Genomic DNA, 22,968 nt, shown 5'->3' with positions numbered 1-22,968 from the left:
GAAACATTTCTGTTCAGTAAGAAATCTAAAACTTTTTATGACCTTTTAAAGTATTCTATTCATTTCTGCACCATATTAAATAAGTAACAGCAGTAGCAATGCAGTAAAATTCTACCATGAAACACTCGTACTTTGAGCAACAGGCCTTCGTTTCCCTACGCACACGCTCTCATAAGGCTGTGGTTCCCAAAATGGAGTCCATGGATCCCTGGAGGTCCCTTTCAAGAAGTCCAGGAAATTGAAACTATTTTCATAATACTTAAGAAATTGTTTGCCTTTTTCACTGCACTGACATTTGCACTGGTGGTACAAAATCAACAATGGGCAAAACTACTGGTGCTTTAGCATAAATCAAGGTAAGGGCATCAAACTGTACTAGAGTCACGTGTCTTTCCCCATCATGTACTGCTGGGTTTTTTTAAGTCAATTTCACTTAAGAATGCTCTTGATGAAGCAACAAATTTTCTTGATGAAGTTCCAAGCTTTTACTCAAAAGTTAGAATTTTGGAAATCTTGTAGCTGCCGGACAGATTCCCAAGACTTACAGACTTTTCTAATGAGATGGGTGGTGATACTAAGTAATGTGGTTTTTTTTTTAATACCGCATTATGAAATGTGTCATCTAGAAAGCCCGCTGAACTCAGTGAATCAGTATTTCCCAAACAACCAACACATATTATCAAATCATGAATGGGTAAAAAACCCATTCAAAGGGCAAGACAGACCAGTGGGCTTTAGTGTAACAGTAACATCAACGATTTCGGATTCCACACTACAACTTAACTGATAAGAAACTACCAATTGTCGAGTTTTGGTGTAGTATCAGAGAAGAATATACACAACCGTCTGCAAATACTCCTCCCTTTTCCAACTATTTATCCCCTGTGATTATATTTTCTTCAAATACTTCAATGAAAACTATCAATCATGGGGTGCCTGGGTGGCTCAGTTGGTTAAGCGTCCGACTTCGGCTCAGCTCATGATCTCATGGTTCATGAGTTTAAGCCCTACATGAGGCTCTCTGCTCTCAGCACACAGCCTAATTCAGATCCTCTGTCTCCTTCCTACTCTGCCCCTCCCACATGTGTGCTCGTTCTCTCTCTCTCTCTCTCTCAAAAATAAACATTAAAAAAAATATCACATCAGATTGAAAATACACAAGTAGATATGAAAATCTATCTTCTGTTAAGGCAGTACTTAAGAGATTTGCAAAAGTGTAAAAAAAACCACTCCTCTAATTTTTTGAAGTCATTTTTCATAAAAATATATTATTGATGCTAACGTGAAATAGATTTTTTTAAGCAACTTTTTAAAAAAGTTTTTAACTTTAATTTCTAGTTTGGTAAATATCAATAGATATAAACCACATAAACAAAAGCTCTTGGGGTCCTCAGAAATTCTTTAAAGTATAGAACCTTGCAACTAAAAAGTTAGGCAAACACTGCTCTAAGAGAATCTGTCTCTGATTCCGGCCACCTCCAAAACTGCTGTTTGTACCAAATCTTCCCTCCCGGATCCTCAACCAGAGTCGAACCTGGGACAGGCATCTGGCCCAAGGAAACTCATGCCTTAGATTGACCAAATCAGACATCATTCAGGAATCTGAATTAAGCCTCATGGATACTGAGGTCTACTTACGGCAGAACACTAGAGTCCATTCATTCTTATTGCTGAAGTCCTTGGAACAGTTTTGGTTCCAGCCCCTTCTGAGGTCTGTGGTTCAGCTTTTCCTTGGATTCTACGACAACTATTTTCTTTGGTTAAGTCTTTCACTTGTTATTTTAAATAGGTTTCTTTTCCTTATGCTCAAGAAAGCCTTAACACCACAGAACTTCAGTACTGTTACCAAGAGTGTTTTACTTGGTGTTCTTATCTGAGACACCAAATTATAACCAGGTTCCCTCCATTTGAAAATCATGTGCCTTTACAAAAATGAAAATCACTCCAACAAAACAATTATAGGCTCATTCAGAACAAGAGACAGCTTAATGGTCACCTGCTAGATTAAGGATGGCTTGTGTTTTTTTTGTTTTTTGTTTTCTCTTTTTTTTTTTTTTTTTTTGGAGAAGGCTATTATATATTATGTCAATGTATTTTAGACAGCAAATGGCTGCATTAAAATATACCAACCTGACAGGGTTTTTCAAGGAGGCTGATGAACAGAAAAAGAACAAGACAGGGAGACTAAATATGAACAATAAATCTTGTAGTGCAAGATATGCAAACAGACCGATGTTACAGAATAAGGAGTACAGACACAAACCATCATATTATTAGAAGCACGGAAGTGGCATCACAAAGTAGTAAGGAGCAGACATGACTATTCAATAAATGATGCTAAGGTACTGGGTTATCCCCACGGAAAAAAAAAAAAGTTAAATCCCTCCTTCAGGGTTATCCATATGGAAAAAAAAAAAAATTAGATCCCTACTTCACACCGAACATCAAAATAAATTCTGGGTGGATCAGAAACCTAAATGTGAAACTTTAAAACTTTTAGAAGAAAATACAGGATCTAAGTGTTATCTCAGTAGAGGGGAGGATGCCTCCTTTAAGACACAAAAAACACACATGCTAAAGGAAAAACATAATAAATCTGACTCTGCTAAAATTTAAAACTTAGTTTCGATAAAGGATAAAATTAAGTTAAAAAAATGTAAACATACCCTTAGGACGGCTACGATCAAAAACACCCCAGAAGACAATAAGAGTTGGTGAGGATGTAGAGACACGGGAACCCTCTGTGCCCTGTTGGTAAGAATGCAAAATGGTGCGGCCCCTATATTAAGCAGTATGGCAGTTCCTCCAAGAAATTAAAAATAGAATTACCATACGATTCAGCAGCTCCATTTCTGGGTATATACCCAGAAGGACTGAAAGCAGAATCTCAGAGACATCCGGACACCCGTGTTTACAGCAGCACGATTCACAGTGGCCAAAAGGTGGAAGGAACGCAAGTGAACGCTGACAGATACATGAACGAACAAAATGTGGCATATGCGTACGACGGAGGATTATTCAGCCCTAAAGAGGAAGGAAATTCTCACACGTGCCACTACGTGGACGAACCTTGGAGCACACTATGCTAAGGGAAATAAGCCGATGCAAGAGGACAAATACTACATGATTCTACTCATCTGAAGCATCTAAAGTAGTCAAAATGACAGAAGCAGAAAGGAGTACCTGTCTCTAAATACCAAAAATTATGTAAATCTCAAATTAAGATGAATGATTACATATACTTTTTTTCAGGCAGACAGACAGGTGCAACAGACGAGAGGGATTAGAGGCTTTCAGAGAACTACTGCAAGCCCTTCTTTAATTTAGCTGGTGCCACAGCAGGAAGATCTGTGCCAAGCTCAGAAAGAGAGTCAAGGGACGCCTGGGTGGTTCAGTCGGTGAGGCAGGCATCCTCAAAATCCTTGATTTTGGCTCAAGTCATGATTTCGTAGTCTGTGAGATCGAGCCCCATGTCGGACTCTGCGCTGACAGCTCAAAGCCTGCTTGGGACTCTCCCTCCCTCGTTTCTCTCTGCCCCTCCCCTGCATGCACATGTGCACTCTCTCTCTCTCAAAATAAATAAACAAACATATAAAGAAAAAGGAAAGACAGCAACAGTCAGGAATAAAGGTCTTCCCGGGCAAGTAAGGGTTACCGTCTGAACATTTAACTCCCACTCTGAGGTCTGTCTGCATCCGGCTCTCCCAAAGCAGCATGACCAGCTCTGCCACACAGAGCAGCCGGGCAACTCTTGCCAATTCTATTAAAACATGACTACAGCTGTAAGAATGAAGGCCCAAGCGTTTCCTGAAGAGGCTATACTTTACAATCCTTTTTCCTATGACGGAAGCTTGTCAAAAACAAAAGTAAAAGAAGCCACTGGATCTTAGCAGCAAACGTGTCAGTGTAGCCTTTCAGAGTGATTCACCGTGCCCGAAAACAAACACAAGGAACAGGTGCGCTTCCCTGAGTACACGACCAGAATTTAATATGGGGCCAGTATTGTTACGAAACCAGGTTGAGAATAACCTTATTAAGTCTGGAAGTAAATACAAGATGGTTTTAAAAAAAAAAAAGGGAAAGGATTTCAGATAAATATCAGAATACTGTTATTGTCAGCCTCTGAGTGACTTGAAATCAGTAAGATGACTCAAAATACTGCCACATGGTAAGAGTCTCATAAAGCATTTTCTGCTAAGGCAGGAATTAGTCCAGCCCCTAAAACCGGCTTTAGAATGCAGCTCTACTGTATCTTTTGTTTGTATTAATCTTCATCAGGGTGATGGATTTTAAGAAAACACTGTGGATGTACAAACATTTCTCCTGAGTCTACACTACATGACAGAAATCCACAGGATTCAGTGCTGTTGCAGACCTTGAGTTAAAACAGCTAGATATCAGGGTTCATGGCCTAACTGAAAAATTTCCCTAATTAAGGACAATTTGTCTCATTCCTTTTTTTTACGATGAAAATCTAGTGATAATGAAAAAAAATATGCTATCACAGCATAATCTTACATAACGCTCCAACTGTGCAGAGGAACGTACAAATGAGGAAAAGGGAGGAAAGACAAACACATACTTGTGTATATCTACACAAAGATGCTTTTATGGGACACTCAAAACCCCACATCTCCAAGAAAGCTCGCAAGTACAAGTTCGGTCTCTAAATTCCATTTTGTGTACCTTTCATCTCGGGGGGAAAAAGCAAGGTTGCTCATCGGAGAAGAAATCCCCAGTCTCTGCTACAGCTAACCTTATACTGGGGAGGTGGGGAGAAGAAATGCGGTCTTCAGAGGTACTACCTGTTTTTCACGAAGTGCATTCAAGACAAAGGTCTAAGAGCCAGAATCCAGCAACGTCAGTGGCACAGAAGTGATTCAAACACTAGGTGCATTGTATTAAAATAAAGGCATCTGCAGCTTTTAGATTTTGGCTTCAGAAGCTCTATAGGGAGATGAACAACATAATAGAAGGGAAGAAAATGTGAGATACATATATCCTATATATGGGTGTGTATGTACACACACATACGTATATCACATAAACACGTGCGCGCACACGCACGCACACAGAAGATGAGGGCTCCACAACTGGGACAGGAAAAAACACAAAGTGAGGCAGGAACTTCTTGGACTAGAGGGCAAGGAGGCACTCATCCACCAAGCTTAAAAGGTTCCCACAGGGCGAATATGGAACATTTTGAGCTCCAAGAAATGTCTATAATTGTCAGTAACATGTAGAAATAAATTAAAGTCCATGCATTTATAATGATACTAGAGTAAAGAAAGCTAGAAAAAGAAACAAATCACTTGCCACCATTAGAGGTGATTATTATACCACCTTGTTACTCAGGAAATTGTTAAAGGGAAAATAAGAATTTACCTAACTTTTGGTAGAAACTATATTTCTAACTGCTGAGGGAAAGATTGAAGGCTAATCAATGTAAAAGGAATAAAATGAGAAAATCAGCATTTTGCAGCAACCAAAGAAATAACTGGTCCAAACAAGGATCATTATCATTAAGTGAAAGACTGCCGGAGAAGTGGAACAGTATGGCTCCAAAATATCACTCTACAGATGACTAACTACAAAGGGGAAAAAATGTCTACACTGGAGATCTGGTATTTATCATCTTAAAGAAATGATAAAATAAACTCAGCATCATTAATAATGCAATATTATGACATTATGTTTCTCTTATCATGACCTAATAGGAGGTACAGAGCAACACCTACGAAGAATTCTTACCCAAAGTGTTTAATATGCATCTAACCACGTCTTAGACTTCAATGCCAGTTTGTAGGAAATACATGATACAGGCGCAAATTAAATGAAACTGTGAGGAAACAATCCCAGGAAACGGCCTGGTCTCTTCACAAAGGCAATTTCTTGTAGCTTGTAAACAAACTATTGGAGATGTAAAAAGACTAAAGATACGTGTTTGCAGAAAAAAATACCAACAGCTAAAAAGTGTCATCTTCAAGACAACCAGGAAAATCTAAACATTAACTGGGTATTAGACGGTTTTAGGAAATTACCGTTAATTGCCTTATCTGTGACAATATATCTTAAGAACAATTAGGTAAACGGTCTCCTTAAGAAAATGCATCTAAAGCATTTAAAGTACAAAAGTATCAGGATGTCATGATATCTGCAAAATAAAAATTTATATATTATATATATAAAGGCACATGCACACACATACATAAAGCCAATACAGCAAAATGAACTGTGGAATCTAGGGTATAATAAGTATAAAGGTGACCATTGTACTATTCTTTGACTTTTTCTGTACGTGTAAATTTTTTTACATAAACAGTTGTAAAAGGAGGGGAGGGAGAGGGCTCAAAATGCGCTTCCTCCAGGAAGGCCTCCCAAAGGAATTCTCCTCTAATCGCTCTTTTACAAAGTCCTCTCAACATGGAACACAGTGGGGGCGCCTGGGTGGCTCAGTCGGTTAAGCGGCCGACTTCGGCTCAGGTCATGATCTCGCGGTCCGTGAGTCCGAGCCCCGCGTCGGGCTCTGTGCTGACAGCTCAGAGCCTGGAGCCTGTTTCGGATTCTGTGTCTCCCTCTCGTTGACCCTCCCCTGTTCATGCTCTGTCTCTCTCTGTCTCAAAAATAAATAAAAACGTTAAAAAAAAAATTTTTAAAACATGGAACACAGTGTATTACTGTTCCCATTCTAACTGTTCCCTTACTATTTCACATACTTAGTAGATTTGATTTTCCAAGACCATGAGCTCCTTCAGGCACAGACATTTTTAAATTCGCTTCTATTTCCTCACAGCTCACAGTGAAGTATCTGCAATCAGCAGACTTTTAAAAAGTACCAGTACCCGGGGCGGCAGGGCAGCTCAGTCGGTTAAGCGTCCGACTCTGGGTTTCAGCTCACACCATGATCTCACGGTTTGGGAGTTTGAGCCCCGCGTCGGGCTCTGCGCTGACAGCAAGAAGCCTGCTTGGGATTCGCTCTCCCTCCTTCTCTGCCCCTTCCCCTCCCGCTTTCAAAAATAAATAAACCAACAGTTAAAAACAAAGTGTTAGTACCGGTATTTTGTGAAGGCACTTGGTAAAGTACCTTTAACCAACTGGGTTAGCTTTTCAACTCCTCAACACAATGGTAGTTCGCCTCTACAAACGATTTTGAGTCAAAGCTATCAAAAGATCATGGAACATCACTTATGGGCTTACAGAATTTTGCAAAAAGAAACCAGCACCTAAGAATGAAAGGAAGTAGAGGTTGTACACGTCTTCCAAGCGGTGTCATGGACATGCCGTGTTATCCAGGCACATGACTTTATTCTCATGACATGACTCTTCAGTCGAACAGTATCTTCCCCGGCCACTCCCATCTGCAAAAACGGCCACCGTTATGTATCCACAACTCCTGGGTGTAATAAGGCTTAACAAGCTACATGAGGAACTTGAAATCTTAGCTAAAAGACTGCACAAAGGAAAAAAAAAAAAAATGTTGATAACAGTGCTGGTGAGGAAAGAGGCAGACTCAGTGCTGGCAGGAATATAAATTCGTACAACCTCTATGGTGAGTCATTCAGCAGTATCTAACAACATTAAAAATGCATATATCCTCTGATCCAGCACTTCTGCTAGGGATTCACCCAAAAGATACCCATGTACACAAAAAGCACATACAAAGACTTAACTGTAGCCCTGGAAACAGCCTAAGTGTCCCACAATAAGAGCTGACTGAATGATGGTACATCTACACAAGGGAGTATCTGTCATCTTTCAAAACGGAAGAGGTACTCTATTGCTCTATGGAATGATGGCCAAGATATACAAAGTAAAAAAAGCAAAATGCAGAATAATGGCTATAGTGTCTTACCATTTGTGTAAAACGGTAATAAAATCAGGAACTTCAAACAGTACATAGTTGTGTATGCTTTTGAAGGCCATGACTATCTCTGGAAGGGTAAACAAGACACAGGTAACAACAGTTTCCTTGGGGGAGGGGTGGGGGTGAGTTTAACTAGACAGATGAAAAGAGGGCAGGAGAAGGAAGATTCTTCACCCTCTAGGTACCTTTTGAGTTTCGTTTCATGTGTATGTTACCCATTTTACATAGCATTTGGAAACACGGCTCTGCACCAATGCAAATTAATTAATGATGCTCCTCTTAATCCTAAGAGCAATCATGCCTTCGTTCCACAAAAATGTTAAACAGGGCTTCAGTAAATTCAACCAGATGAAATGTTTCCAGATAAACACAAAGCATCAGAGAGGACAGACGCCTCCTGAGGGATGGATACCTACCTACTACCCCCATAGTTTTGTTTCAAGGTTTTTACCAAAACCTGATGCAAGTCGGGACACAGACGACATCGAACATCTCCCAGTACACTAACCACTATGAAGAGCTCTGACGGAAGTCACCAAAGTGCCAATGCAAACAACCACCCTCACCCTAAGTGTGCAGAGATCACAAGAACTTATACCCCTCATTCTTCACACAAGAAATAGAAGATGAGTCTCCAGCTCTTTCCTGGAAACAGCATGAGTTATGCCCCCCAAATTCCTGTGCTTCCTCTGTGTCATCCCTTGGGTCCCACTGTAACCATGGCAACAGAAAACAGCACAAAAGACAACTGAACCACGCAAAGGCCAGAGTTAAAAGGAGAAGTGAAAAAAATATATACACACTGAGGCCCCAAAACATAAGGTCCTGCAGTTAAGAATGGCAGCTGAAAAAAGCCTTGACAGAATACCAAAGAAAGAAAACAAAGGAACGAAAATAGAAAATAAGGCTTACTAACATACCCTATCCATCCCGTTATCCAGATAGGAAACAGGGTTGGCAAAGGTAACTGAGAAAACACAAAAAAGCCGCCCCCTCCCAACAAGTCAGCTATTCATTTCAATGCTACTCAGCAAACCTTCTACTTTTAAGAGTTTACCATTTCCTCGCCCTGTTCTGAGGGCAAAGGTAAGCAGCAGCAAAGTAGCCACGAGTGGCAACACGGCAGCAAATTAAGGACTGTGAATAATCTGCCAATCGAAAACCTAGGTCCTAGATCACTGAAATATTCCTGAGTTCCTTGTTTTATGTGGCTCTTTGTTTTTGCAAATGTGCAAGAACTATCACTCCCACTGCTTAAAGTTAAAACCTCTGCTGGGTAAGTTATCGTCCACTAGTAGGTTCCGATCACTTTTGTTTTCATGCGATGTTCACAGAGCATCAATAATGTACAGCTAAAACGAAAGCACTAAGGAAGATCCTTTTTTTTTTTTTAAAGGAAGATCTTATACCCAAAAAAAAAAAAAAAGAGGCAAATAGGTCACACGAACTGGGAGGGCTAGAGATGAGAGAACCCTGATGTCTTGATTTACAGTTATTGCTCCAACCCTTACATTGTGTTCTCTTTATCTCTATCTTTATCTAGTTCTATGCAGATAATTAAGAATTTTACTAAAAGGCAGTCACCCTTACTTTCTTTTCTGTGACCCTTAGTCCTCCTAAGAAAGGCTACCAAAATCCCCTGCCAGAATAACTGAATGGGTTGAGGCACCTACTCGTAAGTTTAGGGGATGTTTGTATTACAGGTACAACATGACGACGGTGGGGGCGGGGGGGGGGGGGAAGCAATGCTGGAACTAGAAGTTGCAGTGACAGTTTCAAAAGAAAGGTCAGCGTGGGGCACGGTTGGCTCTGGAAGGCGTTTGTAGCCTGGGAGTCTCTAGGGCAACACCAGATGCGAATAGTGCTTTGTCAGTAAGTCCCTCGAATCATTTACACTCCCTTTCGGATAGGAGCAACAGGCTCACTATCTGGCAGCCCACTGCCTGGGAAAGAGGCGGGCGCATGGTCAAGGGGCTCTTTATCCCGCAGGTCCCTGCAACACAGCGATGCGCATGCGCCCCGGGGGCAGCGAGCAAGCACCCCTAGCTCGTTCACACTCGCGCATGCGCAGTCACCCATCTCGCCGCAGGCGACAGCTCACTATTTGGCAAGGGGGATGGGGCTGGGAAAATGATTGGGGGGGGGGGGCTGAAGGCAGGGGGCGCGTTTGTGTCTCCTGAATGCTTGGGATTGGGAGAAGGAACGGCTGATTAGGCTCTGGCATTCCCAGGCCACGTAACCCAGGATGTGGGATATGGGACAGAGAAGAGTATATGTGTGGCGGGGGGGGGGGGGGGGGGGGGGGGGGGGGGGGTCACCTCTTAAGGGGGGCGCCCCCCCCACTCCGACAGGACAACCCTCTCCCTTGACTCTCCTCCCCCCACTCACCTGAGAGCGGCGGCGACAGCTGCTGGTCCCCGTCCCCCTGCGCTCGCTTCATACTGTCCGCAACATCCGGGACCTGCGGGACCGCCGATACACAAATACACACACACTCGGAGCGCGCACACTCACACACACACACACACACCGACACACACCGGCCGGGGCGTCATGGCGTCAGCACGTCGACGCAGCGAGCGCGTACCCGCCGGGCCCCACCCCGCGCGGCCTCCGCCCCTCTTCTCCCCTCCCTGCGTTCTCCTGCCCCTCCTCCCTCTTCCTCAAGACTCCGCCTACCTCCCCTCTTGCGCATGCGTCCCGACGTCTCCCCAGGGCCGGGGGGATCTGAGGAGAAGGAGGGGCCTGACAAGAAAGAGGCGGGAACTCGGAGGGGGTGACGTGCCCGGCGCGGCGGGCTGCGCGGAGGTGCGAGGACCAAATAGAGGCCTACCAACGGGGGATCAGGGTGGGCAGCGTAACAAGAAAGGCCCTTAACAATAGCGACGTGTATTTGCAACCAGTTTATGGATCAGCAACAAGCGTAACTTGCGTTCCCTCACTTTTTCCAACCAACTTTGTGTCAGTAAAATCGCCTTTGGACTTTATGACAATGCTGAAGACTTTTAAGTAGCTTTTTACATTTTGGCCTTTGGAAACGATCAAGAGGGACCATGCTTTTGGGGGAAGGCGGGCATATTAGGTGGCTTAACTGAAAGGAAGCAGATTCAATGACAGTTTGTTGTCTTGGACACCTGGGTCCCCAGTGGGCCCCACATCCTAGCTCCCAAGGGCCATCAACGACTCTTGAGTTGACTAAAAGAAAAAAAGCCTTGGGGCGCCTGGGTGGCTCAGTCGGTTGAGCATCCGGTTTCGGCTCAGGTCATGATCTCACGGTCTGTGGGTTCGAGCCCCGAGCCCCGGGCGGAGCCTGGAGCCTGCTTCCAATCCTGCGTCTCCCTCTCTCTCTGCCCCTCCCCCGCTCTCACTCTGTCTCTCAAAAATAAAGAAATATAAAAAAAAGAAAAGAAAAAAAGCCTCAGCCTCTTGGCCCTGGGAGAAAAAAAGTCCTCTCCACGTTAGAGTGGTAAGGTCCATGACGGGATATTTGTTATTGCCACAATTCTTTCCTTTAGCTTAAACTTTCAAAAATTGTTCTTCCTGAATCCAACCAGGTAACCCGGAGCGGGGATTGTCTCTTTTCCACACTGAGATAGTATCATCTCACACACACACACACACACACACACACACACACACACTCAAATGCCAGAGGCAATGAACCCAAAAGAGCAACCAGGTGAACCTGCAGGTCGTGGGGTGATAAGGCGTGGGCCCTGCCTTGGGAACAGCTTCCGGAAGCTTTGCTGCCGTGGGACTGTCTCCAGGAGACCGTGCTCGCTTGTCTCCTGCCACATGTGCCCCGGTGCCAGGTGGCTGGTGTGTCCATTCATTAGGGAAGGCTGGGAGCCCGTGAGCAGAGCTTTGGGGGGGGGGGGGTTGGAAAGAAACCCCTGACAGTTGCCAGGCTTTCCACTTTCAAGTACACAAGCACGCCCCACAGTCCCCCAGCTTCAACCGTCCTAGGAATCACCCACAAAGCACTCCAAGCTCCCAGAACTTGCTCCGACTGTATTTCAGACATGATCAAGAGACGGAGGTCCTCAATTCCGCAGGGCTGTGAGCCACTGGGCCTCCCTTGCTTGAAACAGAAAGAGCTTGTGTCACCTATTGGGCTGAGTTCACTCATCACCACCCTCAACAAACATTCATTCCTTCGGCTGAAGCCAGCAAGGTTTTTTGGTGCTGGTGAAAACTCAAGAGTGCCCCGCAGGTAACTCAGTAACTGGGTTCAAGGAACTGACTCCTGGGTGTCCCTGAGGCTGTTCCCTTCCTGTTCTCTTCAGGATTCACAGGCGGGCAGAGGAAGAAAGAAAATGGGTACTCCTCGGAGGGGGAGGCATAGAAGGGGGAAGGGGTGCAGAAAAAGGAAACTGAAGGCACCGACAGCCTCCTTTAGCTCCCTTACAGCTGGGGCTAATCAATGTCATATAGTCAGTTTCTGCCTGGGACCTGGGAGGGGACCCCGCGGGGCTAGTGAGTCTGTACTAGCAGCTTGTCCAGGCTGGCCCTGAGCCTCCCGAGATCTGGAAGGACATGAGTCCTATCCCCATCTGTAGCCTGGTGCAACGAGGCTCCCATTCTGCTGTGGGGACCACACCGCCCACCTGAGATGTGATCCACCAGCTTCTGTACAAAGGGCTTTGATTTGGTGTGGATCTGATTAAATGACTGTAGATGTCCTTGGAAACACCGTGTGGAAGAATTTTAAACAGCTTCTCCTTTTTAATATGCACTTCCTCTTCGGTTTTAATTATTTTGTTCCTACATTTTCCCTTTCAATTTACTAAAATCTAGAAATGTAATTAGAGCAGAGGCTGGGCTCAGAGAAAGCTGCCAGGATTTCTACAGCATGATTAAATATACTAGGCATCCCTTTAGTGTGGGACTGAAAAATAGGATTCTCATTATTATCTTTCCCTTATCCAGGAAAGAATCAGCACCACGTACAGATACAGATTTATTGAAAACGAAGCACTAATTAAAAACTCACCCAGCCCCTTGACGAGGTATGGGGGGGTGGGGTGGGGGGGAAAGTGCGGTTATTTAATTATTTCCTCCATTTACTGTTTTGTTGTTATAACTGCTGACAAGCAAGAAGCACCCCCCCCCCCCAGCTCCTCTATCTTCAAAATAAAATTCTTTTCTTCTCTTGAGGGACTTAATGAGGGCTTTATCTATGCAACAACCATCAAGCTTACAATGGCACCGAATCAATTCACTGCTCCTTGTGACGGTAGGAAACAGGCCGAACTCAGTTTTCTTAATTCCAAGACACAAAGGACAGCGTATTCATTGGCCATCAGGGGCCAGGTCTGGGCAAGGGCTCTGCCTCAGAAGACTGCAAGACATCTCGTATTTATTCTGCCAAATGAAGATCTTCAGCTCCGTTTTACAGTCCAGTAAGCAAAGGCATGATTTCCCTTGAAGCTGTAAGGGAGGTGGGGGTAGGCAGGGCTGAACAGAAGAGGAGGACAAACTCACATCTCACAGTGTTGTGAGCGCTGTGGCAAGAGGAAGTCCTTCTCTCCTCTGGATACAGTGATTCGGTTGGCCAGTCAACGGACCCCAGGCCGGTGGCCTGCCATGGCGGAGCCCCGCATGGACATCAGAGACGTGTGTTCAGGAAGGAATATCCTTAGTGGGGAGGCATGGCCCTGTGCTCTGGAGGCTCCCAGTCTAAAGGAACAGAGACAGATGATCACACTCTGGGACCCAGGGTTAAGACCACACGCAAGGAAGCATGCCGTCAAGAACACGTTGATGAGGTCGTGCTGGGGCCACAGTGGGGTTAATGGAAAATCGGCAGTGGAGAAAATATCGATTGATTGAGTAAATGTCACGGCAAGGGAGCTGTGGCTTAATGAATGAGCTCCAGCCTCCTTGTCTGGAGACCCCAGTTCACACCCAACACTAACACTTATTATAATACAAACCCCTGCCAGCCTCAGTTTATCCACCCAGTGGAGAAAATAATGTCCCCCATCTGAGGATTAACTGAAATACTATTTGAACATAGCAGAGTCCCTGGCATAGAGCAGATACACTCATTCATGGGTGTTACTGAATGTGGGTTTGGGGGGGTAAGTGTTCATATAGGTGCAAGTCTTCAAGCCCTGCTCTGACCCGTACACGACGCTCATTCCTCTTCTCCAACTCTTTCCAATTCTTTGGGAAAGCACGGAATCAAGTAAACAGCACCGATTTCTCAGCCAGAACATTGCTACTTGTTAGCTGGGGTCCCTGCACAAGCTCTTTGGCCTTCGAATCTGTTTCCTCACAGACGGGTCAGGGTCTCTGGTTGCCGGAACTGTACCAGCTCTGGCTGTGTCCACCCAAACTGGAAGTTACTGGAGAAATACCTCTGGCCTCCAGAACTGACAGGAGCTGAAGAATCAGATTTGGAAACCCGGCTGAAAACCAAAGGCTTGTGGAAGAAGAACAACTTTCCTCAGCAGGACACTGCGGCCAGAGGTCCCACGGCTGGGCACGGCCACAAAGTGCCACCGCCAGGCTTATGGCTTCTGCTGCTGCTTAAACTTCTTTCGTCTTCGTGCCTCCTGCTGCAAACCCAAAACCCAGGAGGTAGCCACCTTGTTGGCCGATCCTGGTCAACGTCCTGGGCCCTGATCACCATGGGGAGCCGTGAAGAAAGGCCTTGCTGTCATGGCATCCATGGTGTTGTGGCTAGCACTCCTTCTCACCGACGTTATCCACAGCAGAAGGCTCATCTCAAACAGGAAGCTGGTCAGAGGCCGGATGGCCCCTTCTCCCGTCTCACCGGTGAAGCGGGACATTCATCACGGGGTAATAAGTGGCATCAGACGACATGATATTTGTTCGAAAGTGCTTGGCATGTAAAAGGCCTTATGTTACTTTACGTCCCTCTTTTTTTTTTTTTTTTTTTTTTTTTAATATATGAAATTTACTGTCAAATTGGTTTCCATACAACACCCAGTGCTCATCCCAAAAGGTGCCCTCCTCAATACCCATCACCCACCCCGCCCTCCCTCCCACCCCCCATCAACACGTCCCTCTTTAATAAAATGAAAGGCTTATCGTGGTGTAGTTATCCGAGGATGTGATCCATATGCTCACGGATGAATTGAAGTTCTGAGGTTTTAACCTGGAAACACGGCTGGGAAACCTGCTTCTGGAGGAGCCGAGTGCCAGGCAAAGACGCAGCCGCGGGGAAGAGAAGAGAGGAAGTGGCAAGTTTGAGCCCTAGCTTTTCTTTGAATGTGGGCTCGGGCTGGCAACACGGCCACCTCGTGCACCTTTAACCTGGTCTGAAAATACCCTGAAGTCGTTGCTTCGAAAGAAGTGTTAGAAGGTTAATATTTGTTTTCAACAAAGAGCATGTTAGCAAAGACAGATCATTCACTGTTATGAATTATTTTCAGTGATTTTTTTTTTTTTTGGTCCTATGGTGAACGGGATTGGACTGCCTGTTGGCATTTGCCCTAAAATAACGTATACCCAAATGTAGGTAATTAGTTTAGCAAAAACACATTTTTTTCTCCTCTGCCTCAACTCAAGTAGAAATTAGTCTGGATTTTACAACTTTAGCTTATTCTTGCCATGGCTCTACTTTATCAAGGTGGGTTGGTTCAATTGAAAGTTTACTCTAGGTTAGAGTCCTAGTTTTAAAGAAGAGAATTTAGGGGCGCCTGGGTGGCTCAGTCGGTTAAGCGTCCGACTTCAACTCAGGTCACGATCTCGCGGTCCATGAGTTCGAGCCCCGCGTCGGGCTCTGGGCTGATGGCTCAGAGCCTGGAGCCTGTTTCCGATTCTGTGTCTCCCTCTCTCTCTGCCGCTCCCCCGTTCATGCCCTGTCTCTCTCTGTCTCAAAAATAAATAAACGTTAAAAAAAAAAAATTTAAAGAAGAGAATTTAATCTAAAATTAAATTATAGAAGGTCTCTGCCAAAATGAACAGTCAACTAGCACTTAATGAATGTTCCCTGGGTACAGAGCTCTACCAGTGTTAACTACAGGAGAAGTCAAAAGAAACAGAAATATTTTCCCTATTCACATAGAGTTCTCAGTTTAGAATTTAAAAAATTCCCAAACCGGAAGGGACCATGAAGCCTCTCCAACCCAGTGGTTTTCAGTTGGTACTTGCTTCTGAAGCCCTGGGCTTCGGAAGATTTGCTTCAGCCAAGCCAAGCCGGCCTGGTTCCCTTTCCACTCATTCAGGCCAGGAACCGGGCATCATTCCTCTTTTCCCCTCGTCCCTCTTATCGAATCCATCAGGAATTCCTGGGAGCTCTAGTTGCAAAGTATCCCTTGAATCTACCCGCTTTTCTCCATCTTCCCAGTCCCGCTCAAGACCCGGCCACCACCCTCTTTTTCCTGAACCGCAACGAGGAGATCCTCATTAGTCTTCCTAACATTTGGCTCGTCCCTCAATCCATTCTTTCACTCAGCAACGGGGGCAATCTAATTAAAACATAAGTCAGATTGTGCTGCCCCCCTTGCTCGAAACCTTTGAATGTTTCTCGTTGTACCAAGAATAAAATCCAGACTTGGTCCCACCGCCTGCCATAGTCTATTCAACCACGTCTCGTGTCCCTTTTTCCCCCTGTCTCTGCTTCCGCCGTGCCGGCCATGCGTCAGTTCCTGGAACTGGTAAAGCCCATCAAGCTCTTCGCCTCCACAGGCATTTTCGGTTACTGTTCCCTCTGCGGGGAACACTTCCACCCTTGCTTCTTGCATGGCTGCTGCTTTCGGGTCTCAGTTTAATTTCACATCCGCCGACAGCCTCCTCTGACCACCCACCCTATCCCAAATACGGACCGTCCGTTACCCTCTGTCATGGCGCTTGGTTGACTTCCTTCGTAACCCCAACAACAATTTTTAATTCTTCGAGGATTTGCTTAGTATCGGTCTCCCCTAATCACCTGTCAGCTCCACAGCAGCCTGTTCTGCTCTCCATCATGTCCCAGCATTCGGCACAGTGCTGACACGTGGGTGGAAGGTGTTGAGTACACACTGAACAAATATGAATGAATGAATGAGTGTCAGGGAAGGCTTGAGCAGAGGTTGGTGGCATACATGGAAGATCAGTAGGCGAGGGGTGTGGAGAAGGCGATTGAGGAAGGAAAAGAGCCCAGAGACATGAAGGTTCTCAGGCCAGAGGGAACATGGAGTCTTTGTGAAACTCAAGGGAAATGAGCGTGGGTTGGGAACAGCAAGCAAGCGGTAGGGCTGTGGGAGGTGGGTCAGGAGGGTCAGGCAGAGCCAGCCAGCATCGCTCCCCTAGGATCCGGCCCCCAGGGCCCAGAACAGGGAGGGGTGAATTCTTGAAGGCAGGTCGGGCACTCTTGGCAGCAGAAGGAGGCCCACAGCAGAAGACCATTTTCCATCCTCTTTGGCTGTTCCTTCTGGGTCTCCTTTGGGGCCTCTGTCTTTGGCCATCCTTTTTAGATCCGTTTTCCTTAGATTCTGTTCAGTGCCTCTGTCTTCACTTGCCCCTGGCTCGCTCCCTCACTCTCTCCGCCCCCCCGCCACCCGTCTGCTAAAGAATCTTCCAAATCCGTCTTGAGGCAGGTGTTTCTCTGGAGCTTGCAACTCACACACCCAACCGGCCGTCTGACATCCTCGGGTGGGTGCCCCCTAGGCACCTAATGGTGGATCTAAAACGTGCTTCTCCTCCAGGGTTCTCTGTCTCACCACGTAGCTCAAGCCTGGGAACTGGGAACGGTCCCCGATTCCCCTGACACGTTCCCGATGCGACACCGCGTTCTGGCAATTTTGTACCTCGGTTGCGCCCGGCGCCGCCTACTTCAATCTTCACGGACGCTGCCCCGATTCTTCCCTGGATCATGGCAGTCTCCTCGCTGGCCTCCCAGCCTCTGGTCTCCCCCTTCCTGATCATTCTCTGCTCTGCAGCCTGAGTGAGCTTTCTAACATGCCAATCCGATGGACTCACTTCTTTGCGTGCCACTTTTCCACGGCTCTCCATCACCCTCAGGAGGATCAAGGCCGCGTACTCCCTGATAGGGCCAGAGGGTCTTTACCAGGGACCCTTGCCTTTGTCTCCAGGGGCTGTCTTGCCCTCCCTGCCCCACTTAGCAGCACCGCTAAGAACTACTTTCAATTCCCCCAAGGAAGCCAGGTTCTCTCTTTGGCACATGCCGTTACGTTACTCCCTACCAAAACAATCTTCCCCACGCCTTTTCCTGCCGCCACCCCCACCTTCCCTTGGCCAATTCTCTACTGATCCTCTAGGCTCTGGTTTACCCTCTGTTCCTCCAGGAAGCTGTGCGTGCCCCCCAACCCTGAGCTGGATCTCCCATTCCCACTGCACTCGACCCCTGAATCGTGCTCGCCCGGCCCCTCTCTGTGTCCCTGGGTGGTAAGCTCCATGGGGGAAGGGATTTCCTTTTTCTTTGTCTCTATCGTGTCAAGTGCCAAGCGGCTTTCCTAGCCCACAGTAGGTGTTCAGATAAATGCTCGTATGATGAATGAAGGGATGGATGGGTGAGATAAACAGCTGTCTCAGGACCTTGGTTCCTACGGTTTCAGGCACCCACGCCTCCAGCAGCTTTTCCTTCCTTCCTCCACTGTTTGGCCACGGGCCGGTCAGCAGGCTGGTCATCGCTGGGCACCCACTCAGAGGCTCTTTGACTCACACCCTCCGCTTGGGAGTTCAGTCTTCCCTTAAAAGGCCACCTTATCGGAAAGTGCCTGTGATGGCATTTATGAGCTCTATTTTTATCTATGTTGGAAAAGCCTCCAAGTTGATTCCCAAGCCAAAGACATTCAACTCAGGAACGTGGATGAGCAAGGAAGCGTCTACGTGGTGCCTTTGAGTCACAGCTTTGTTTTCTGTGGCAAAGGCCTCCGGTCCGCCCTGTCACTGGGCCCTTGTTTTGAAGGACCGTCTGTCTCTAAAAAAAAAAAAAACCTTTTGATCCCGCGTTCGTTAAGACTAGATCCTGCAGCCCTTCTTGTGCTGTGAAATGATGTCCTCTCCCCGAAGGTTCCCTGACCTCTTCTGGGGCCCTCGGAGTAGAAGGCAGATGGGATCGCCACACATTTCCCAGTTTGTTGCGAACGGTCTTCCACCCCCATCCCCAAGTGGAAATGAGTTATGGGTGATAGCAGCGGCGGCAGCAGGAAGGCAGGAGGCAGGGCGGCCAGAGGAGAGGGCTCCCAACGAGCCCGGCCAGAGGGATAATTGGATAGAAACCACAGAATGAGGAGCGTAACCCAGCAGGGCTGGCGAACAAGTTGAGGGCCTGTGCCAGGGAAAGGATTTGCTGTCAGAACCACCGGGAGAGAGACGGAGACGGAGACAGAGAGAGAGAGAAAGAAAGAGGAAGGGAGAGAGAGAGAGAAGGTAGGAGTACGGAGAGAGGAAAATGACAGCAAAAGGACCAAGGAAGGGAGGGGAGGGAGGGGAGAAGCAGGAAGCAGAGGTGGAAGGAATTGGGTAGTTCGTGGGGAAGGTCAGGAGGGTACAAGGAGAAGGGATCTCTTTTTCATCCAAGTGGGGTCATCTGGGGAAAGAGGATGTTGGAGAGTCCGAGAGATGGCCAGTCACCTCACCCCCGCCCCTGTCAGATTAGAAACGAGGGCCAGGGAACGTTCCACATACGTTCTCGTCCCCACATGCAAACCACTGGATTAGCCACCGTCCCTGCCGCCAGGGATGTAGGGAGAAAAGATAGAGCTCATCAAAGGGTGCTGGAACCCGGAGGACTCAAGCCACCGTTGGGTCCCCTCCCTCTTTCCCTTGGCAAAAGCCTGAACAACGTTCAGAGTCTGTGCCCCACTGTCTCTGCCCCGCGTTCCCCTCTTCCCAGCAGCTGCCGTGCAGCCCAGGGCCACAGTCCCTTAGGCACCCCTGCTTTGCTGGTTACGCTGGGACAGGGACCAGACTGAAAGCTTGGAGTCCGGGCTGAGTCAGCACCGCCCGTGGGAGACGTTGCTTCCTGGAAGCCTTGCTTCGAAGCTCCTGCCTGGCCAAGCCCTTGGTAGGGAGAAAGAGGCGCCGTGCCCGGAGGCTGGCAGGTGACCTTGGTGTTCAAGATACGTCTCACCACAGAGAGAATCTTGGGGCCGAAATTCCCTTAGTCCTGCTTGAAGGCTGACTCCAGCGTTCTTCAGGCTGTCCCCAGGACTCTCCACACGCTCTGATTCAGAAAATCGCATTTTCCAGACCTCACGCGAGATTTTGGGGCCGAGACGGAGGCTCTGATTCCTGCACCATCTAGTTAACTTCTCCTGAAAATACACACAAAATATACTTTCTAAGCCCCGGGTGTCTATTTGCCAAAGACACGGCCTTTTTCGTCCGGGTTGGTTAGAATGCACACGAGATGCACCACAGGGTCCCAAGGCAATATCCGCTGTCGATTAAAAAAAAAAGGACAGGGGCGCCTGGGTGGCTCAGTCGGTTGAGCGTCCGACTTCGGTTCAGGTCATGACCTCGCGGTTCGTGGGTTCGAGCCCCGCGTCGGGCTCTGTGCCGACAGCTCAGGGCCTGGAGCCTGCTTCCGATGCTGTGTTCCCCCCCCCCCCCCCCCCCCCCCCCCCCCCCCGCTCCCCCCCCAAAAAAAAAAAAAAGCAAAAAAAAAAAAAAAAAAAAGGACAGCATTCCATCAGCAGAAATCTGCAGACCTCTCCGGTGGCCAAGCTCCCGCTCTGTCCCCGAGGGGCTGCCGTGAGGAGTCTAAGCCACCCCTGTCCTCCTCACTGCCTTGGGTGTTTTGACTCCCCCCCTCCCCCGCCCACCCCCGCCCCCTCCCCCCTTTCCCGACACGCCGCTCTACCGCCCGCCTAACCCCCACCCCCCCCCCCCGTGCAGGGTGAAGGGTCATTTTGACGACCCTCCCTCCCCTCCCTCCCCTCCGCCAAGAATAGGGAGGGAGGGCTTGGGAGCCCAGCAAGAAAGGAGCTAATGGCCCTTAGGCACATTTTCCAGCTGTCACACCTGCCAACATGGGAACTCACACTCACGCACACACACTCGGCAATAAATTGGTTCAGGCTTCCTTGTTCCATCTGTCCCACGCCTAAAGCAGTGGTACCGAGAATTTCCATCAACAAACTGTGGTTCCCGGTTGGTGCCCCTCCTCCCTCCCTGCTTGCGGCCCTTCCCCGAACTGATTGATGGTTGACACCTACCGCCTACCGGTCACGGTGGGCAGGGGCTGATGACACAAAGACACGGTCTTGGGGGAGAAAAGGTACGTAAATATTACTCAGATGCGAGGCTGCGACACAGTGTTGCGACATGGTACGACATGGTACGCGGCAGACTAGTGGCCACAGGCCAGATCTACCCCGTGGGCATGTTTCGTTAAGCTTAGCAACACATTTTAAAAATTGAGGGGCGCCTGGGTGGCGCAGTCGGTTAAGCGGCCGACTTCGGCTCAGGTCACGATCCCGCGGTCCGTGAGTTCGAGCCCCGCGTCGGGCTCTGTGCTGACCGCTCGGAACCTGGTCCCAATTCTGTGTCTCCCTCTCTCTCTGACCCTCCCCTGTTCATGCTCGGTCTCTCCCTGTCTCAAAAAAATAAGTAAAAAAAACGTTAAAAAAAATTTAAAAATTGGGAGACGGGCGCCTGAGTGGTTCAGCTGGTTAAGCGTCTGACTTCGGGTCAGGTCACCATCTCACGGCTCATGGGTTTGAGCCCCGCAGTCGGGCTCTGTGCTGACAGCTCAGAGCCTGGAGCCTGCTTCACATTCTGTGTCTCCCTCTCTCTCTTACCCTCCCCTGCTCACGTTCTGTCTGTCTCTCTCAAAAAAAAACATTTAAAAAAAACTTTTTTTTTTGGCTGGGAGAGTTCACGTAAAAATGAGTACTTCTGCCTTTCTTTTTGAAATGACAGATTTGGCGACAATCGGAAAGAGGTGATAAGCCACTGTCCCCTCTGGATGGGACACACCCTCTAGGTCTGTGGCAGGCCACAGCTCGCCTCCCCACCTCTCCACCCCACCCCTTTCCCTCTTGACTTCAACCGGGCTCTCGCTTCATTCATTCGTGCCTTCCTGCCACAATGGTGCAGGTGTTCGAATCTGGGACCCTTCAAATGAAAAGCCATCAGAGGAACCGTCACTTCTGCTCGAAGACGTCAGACGGGTTAACCCCAGAACTGATTTTAAGGAGTTGGTTGATTCGATGCCCGGTGTATTGTTTCTCCCCTCCCCCTCATCGCGAGCTGCAGAGGGGAAGGACGGCGGTGGGCCGCCTCCTCCCCACGACCCCCGGCGCACAGCGGAGTGCCTGGGACCCGGCCCGGCTCAGGACACGCTTGCAAAATGTGTTGAATGAATGGAGACTCTAGAAACACCCGGTGGGAAAGGGAATTCCGAGCAGAGGGAGGTGTGGGCACAAAGGCACGGCAGTAAATAGTGTACAGGGAAGCTCAAGTGTGAGGTGGGTGGGATCACGTAGGGGTGGGAGCACCTGGCAGGAGTTGAGGTGGGAAAAATAGACTCCAGGGGGAACCTGAAGCGCTTTTTATGAGGCCACGTCATGACGGTAACCACGGACCCCGAGAAGTGATTGAAGGATCACAATTCTTGTTTCGGAGAGAAGTCTGGCAAGGCGCGAGATGTGAAGTGAGCTCCAGAGGGAAGACAGGAACAGCAGATAGAATTCAATTCAATGCCCCACTTCCTCATTCTGAGACCCCTGCAAGGCCACCGGGGGATCTATTTTGAGAAAATGGTGCCCCCTGCCGACTGAGTCTAGGCTTGCAGCTCCTCTGGCCCAAAGGGGAAATTACAAAACGCTTGGGTCTCGGGGCGCCTGGGTGGCTCAGTCGGTTAAGCGGCCGGCTTCGGCCCGGGGCGTGATCTCGCGGTTCGTGAGTTCGAGCCCCGCATCAGGCTCTGTGATGATGCCTCGGAACCTGGAGCCTGCTTCGGAATCGGTGTCTCTCTCTCTCTCTCTCTCTCTCTGCCCTTCCCCTGCTCATGCTCTCTCTCTGCCTCTGAAAATTAAGAGGAAAAATTAAAAATAAATAAAATGTTAGGCTTCCTGAACGGAAGTACACAGGATTGCAAGGGGTGATGTATCTAAGAGAAGAAGAGCCCACGAGAACATGTGTACTCAGGACTAATGCCACAATCTTGTCGGATAAATACA

The 22,968-nt window shown here is 47.9% G+C and overlaps 1 protein-coding gene across 1 annotated transcript in view; it reads right to left on the bottom strand.

Annotated features, from left to right (window-relative positions):
• The window catches only part of SPOP (speckle type BTB/POZ protein), a 67,635-nt gene extending 57,149 nt beyond the window's left edge, over positions 1 to 10,486 (bottom strand). Inside the window, exon 1 of the mRNA XM_049635867.1 lies at positions 10,253 to 10,486. The gene's annotated coding sequence lies outside the window, so the exon portion shown is untranslated. The remainder of the gene's footprint in view (positions 1 to 10,252) is intronic.
• Between the last annotated feature and the right edge of the window lie 12,482 nt (positions 10,487 to 22,968).

Source organism: Panthera uncia, chromosome E1 (assembly GCF_023721935.1).
Source record: "Panthera uncia isolate 11264 chromosome E1, Puncia_PCG_1.0, whole genome shotgun sequence".
NCBI lineage: Eukaryota > Metazoa > Chordata > Mammalia > Carnivora > Felidae > Panthera > Panthera uncia.
This window is presented reverse-complemented; position numbering and strand designations above follow the sequence as displayed.